This window comes from Adiantum capillus-veneris, chromosome 12 (genome assembly GCF_014529385.1).
Source record: "Adiantum capillus-veneris isolate H3 chromosome 12, ASM1452938v2, whole genome shotgun sequence".
NCBI classification, from domain to species: domain Eukaryota; kingdom Viridiplantae; phylum Streptophyta; class Polypodiopsida; order Polypodiales; family Pteridaceae; genus Adiantum; species Adiantum capillus-veneris.
The window spans coordinates 121,187,948-121,192,495 of record NC_140942.1 but is presented as its reverse complement, the minus strand read 5'-3'; the positions used below and the strand labels follow the sequence as shown (position 1 = coordinate 121,192,495).

Sequence of the window (4,548 nt, the reverse complement as noted above, 5' to 3'; positions counted from 1 at the left end):
GGGCTAATCACCCTACTCTCGAAGTATATTGGCTTGTAGCTTCTCCCTACCTTTGCAATAGAACCGCTCCAATAGCAACTGCCCACCGTCATAGACACATAGAAGTCGTCCTCTCGATTGGGAGGACACACCGCTGGCAATTGACACAAAATCTCTTTGACCCTATCAAAAGCCTCCTGAGCTTCCTCATGCCACTCATAGACATGCACTTGTTGAGCCCTCTTTTGAAGAGGATGCACATATTGCGATAGCATCCAAAAGAAACGTGACAAATACTTCAGCTTATGAACAAATGAAGCCAAACCTTGAGCATCTGATGGCGGCTCCATCAACACCAACACCTTCACCTTCTCGGGATCCGCCTCTATACCGTTTTGTGACACCAAATGACCCAATAACTGTGCTCGAGGCTGTGCTAGCTTACACTTCTTGGGGTTCAGCTGACCTCCTTCTTCATCAAGCCTTTGAAAGCATAGTTGGAGCTTTGATAGGTGCTCCAACCTTGAACTGTAGCAGTCGATATCATCCATGAAGACCCTAATAAAACGGCCCAAGTATGGACCAAATACCCTGTTCATCCAACCTTGGAACGTGGCGTATGCATTCACCAATCCAAATGGCATCCGGCGGTAAGCGAAACAACCCCCAGTTGGAGAAGCTCGCGTAAAGGTGGCTCATAGCCAAATCTGTCGTGCGAGAGAAACTTGTCGCATATGGATATACGCCCTCTTGTATCATATATGAAATGAAATAATCTGTAAACAGTTTGCTAAAGCCTTCTCAAGTTTGTATGCTCATAGCATATGCCAAACATGGTGAGTCACTATGCAAGATGCATAAATAGAAGCCTTGCTTCACCTAAATCGGTAGCCATATTTGCTGTGCAAGTGGGAGTTGGCATGTACACAACTGCTCTCTTGCGCCATATATGCCCGTCGGGCATGAAATGAAATAACTTGCAAGCATATTTCCAAATCCTTCCCAATTTTGTATGCTCCTAGCATAGACCAAATGTGGGGAAGCTCAATGGAAGATGCAGAAATTGAAGCCTTACTTCATATAACTATGCCTGGCCTCGTTGCCAACAAATGCTATTGACGACATATGCCATAGCAAAGAGAATCAGCCTTGTTGATCATGTACAAAAAATTGACCTTGTCAAGCAATTTCAACTAAAAGTGGTTAGCTCTGGGCTAGCATCTTTGTCGGCTTCTAAAAGCAGTGACAAGAGGTCGGCCATGCCAAGCTCTGTGCACCCTTCACGAAGCCGAGCCACAGGGTGTGCCGATCTCCTTGAGATTCCATGGGCATCAAAAGTGAACTGCTGATGATCCGTGCAGCAGATCAGGGCTGCAAGTACTCAAGCCATGCTTGAGCCATGTTGGCATGTGAAACATTGATTCGATGCCAACAAAATGGTAATGCTTAAAACAACTGTCACAAGCCGTGCTTGTGCTGGGAGTGTCTAAATTGCACTCATATATCTTTCAGGCAAAGTATATGAGGCTTGTCATGCTTGTTCTAACCACAGAAGCACCTTGTGCTTGGCATGTGTGTAAAAATAGTTGTTACCAGCCTCGCTTGTGAATGCGAGGCCAAAACATTTACTCGTCTAGTGCATGCAAAAATTACACAGCATGCCTGAAAAACTTTGGCAAACAAAAACCAAATCTATGCATACCTTGCCTTTGAAGGTCAAAGAGCTACATCAGTCGTCATCGCACTTGCTTGGTTGGTTGGTTGCATGCAACCATGATCACCTAACCTCGCTTTTGTGTTGACGGGTAGCCCTTTCGATTGCCATGGCGACAAGCCCCGTCGTATAAACGGTGTGTGCTTTCCTGAGCAAAATGCCGAGGGTGGAATGCCGAGGTCGAATACAATTGTCTGCAGATATATGCAAAAAATTTTGTGTGAAAAATGGCCCATACAGCCTTGCCGATGCCGTGTCTTAGTCGCAGCCCTGGCCGATTTTGAGAAGGAGATAGTGTTCTGGCCCTGGTTGGTGTGGCGGGGCCCCTTGGCTGGCCCGTGGGCACCCTAGGGCGCCCACCAATGTAAAAAGAAAGTAAAAAGAAGACGTTTTTGGGCGATGGCAGCAGCTGCCGCCTGCGCAGGCCAAAAACCTTGCATGGGGACGCGCTACAGGCGCTGGCTGGCCAAGAGACTGTGTCAACATCGCTTCCTTGGCCCAAGGCGATTCTCTAGAGACCATGCATGGCCGATTTGATTCAGGTCACCGACACACCCTCGTCCATGCTAGGGTTGTTGCCCACGGTTCTCTGTGTCGAGAGATAAAAGCCAAAGAGCCATGCCTTCCATGCCATGCATCCATGAAAGGACTTTGCCATGCTGCTCCTTCTTCGCCGAAAGGAGGGCGAGCTTCCATGAACCGCAAAGAGAGAGAGAGAGAGAGAGAGAGAGAGAGAGAGAGAGAGAGAGAGAGAGAGAGAGAGAGAGAGAGAGAGAGAGAGAGAGAGAGAGAGAGAGAGAGAGAGAACGAACGAAGATCCATGGCCTCCATGCCTCTTTCTTCCTCCCCCTTCTCCCCTGAGCTCTGATACCAATGTAAGGCTAGCGGGTAGACCAACATGCGAATAACCTCCCAACCATCCTATATATAGGCCCCTGGCCCTCTTCCATATATAGACCCCTTTACTGCATGTGTGTCCGGCACATTGCCCGGGCCGTGCCCATCTAGTCCTACCCTTGGCATGATAGATTTATACGAGCAGATGCAAGAGTTGCGGCTCAGTGTCATGGATAGAGGACAGCCAAGAGGAGCAAGGGGGAGGGCACGGCCACTGCCTAGTAGGTGTTACAATTGTGGAGAAGAAGGGCATTATGCGCCTGATTGTCCTCAACCACAGAGAGAAAGAGGAGGTATGTACCCGCTTTTTGGTAGAGGTCGAGGTCAAGGACAATACAATGGCCCAAGAGAGCAAGCAGTGGAGAATCCAGTGCAGCCAGCTCCGCAAAACGGAGGTGAAGTTCCAAGAGTAAACATCATAGGGGTGGACAAGCAGAATGTCGAAGTTTTGGCCAATAAGAGGGCAAGAGTTGAGAGGAACCCCTAAGAAGAATGGGAAATGGAGAGTATGTGTCGACTACAAGCCATTGAATGCTGCGACCAAGAGGAATCACTACCCCTTGCCGTTTCAAGATGAGAGGTACTCGATTATGGATGGCTTTTCAGGCTACTATGTTTGTGTTGAATGCACACTAGGTGTTATGGGCCCTAGTGTTTAACACAAATTTATTCAGAGCAGCATGCAAATTCATGGACTTTATTCTTTCTGCATTTTTTTGCACAGTCAGTGCAATTTCTCTTGTAGATTTAATATGAGTTTACACCCTGCCACACAGGGTGATGGCTAAGTCTGGGTGTTTGTGATTGGATGCTTGAAACTCCAATCTGCTTTCAACCTAGTTGGTTGTCTCCATTCCATATCGCGTATATGACTGGATACTCAATGATTGAGTCATAGTTTGTCGTCAGTCGTGGGCGACTATCTGTAAGTGGTTGGGAAAAATCACCTCACTCTTACTGCTGCTACTCATTCCGCGTAGGATGGGCAGCTTACAAGCATTCTATTTGGTACTAAAGGATATGCAAAGTGCATACGTTAGTAAAGCACGCTAAAGGATATGCTAAGTGCATACATTAGCAAGAAGTGAAACAACTAGATCGGTTACTTTTCTGGTTTGGAGTTTGCTTCCTATGATGAAAGGCATGTTACGGCTAGTTCTAGTCTCTGCCTATTATTCTCAAGTTATCAACCTTAATCATCTGTTTGGATGAGGTTGACTATTGGCAAGAAACCACCGCAAGTCAAGGACTTGGTTGCTGCTGATGAGTATGTCAGCATAGTACTTTCATGGAAAGATGAGCCGAGGTTATATTGCACATTCCAGTACCTTCAGAAAGTCTGAAACCTGGGTATGCATTTAAACACCTCTTAGTTGTGATAACTCGTTTAGCATTCTCAAGTGAGTTCTAAATGGAGCCTTCACGCTCTTTTGATTATGAGTCGGTTAACCAAGACGGTTGCACAGGGACAAGAATGTAGAAAATCAAGATGCTACTCTTGATTTCATTGAACCTCCCAATGAACCGGGTTCTGATTCATCGAACCGTTGGATCCATGAGGGATTCCACGGTGGAAAACATTAGTGTTCTTATGAAGATACCACCACTTGTGTTTTCGAGGACGAAAACGCTTCTCCAAGGGGGGAGTAATGTCATGCCAAGGGTACGACTAGACGGGCACGGCCCGGGCAATGTGCCAGACACACATGCAGTAAAGGGGTCTATATATGGAAGAGGACTAGGGGCCTATATATAGGATGGTTGGGAGGTTATTCGCATGTCGGTCTACCCGTTGGCCTTACAAAATCTTGCACTCTGCGCACCCAATTTTGTGGCACAACAGCTACACCTCAAATTCCCTGATTTTCTTCATGTGCAGCCTCTCTCGGACTCTGCGGTTGAACACGGGCCATCATCTCGTAGCCTGACACGCCCTGCTCTATCTTCTTCTTTATCTT

General features: G+C 47.0%; 1 pseudogene; it reads right to left on the bottom strand.

The window, feature by feature from the left end:
- Window positions 1-1,760: 1,760 nt before the first annotated feature.
- On the bottom strand, window positions 1,761-2,389 carry LOC147446434 (uncharacterized; annotated as a pseudogene).
- Window positions 2,390-4,548: the final 2,159 nt, after the last annotated feature.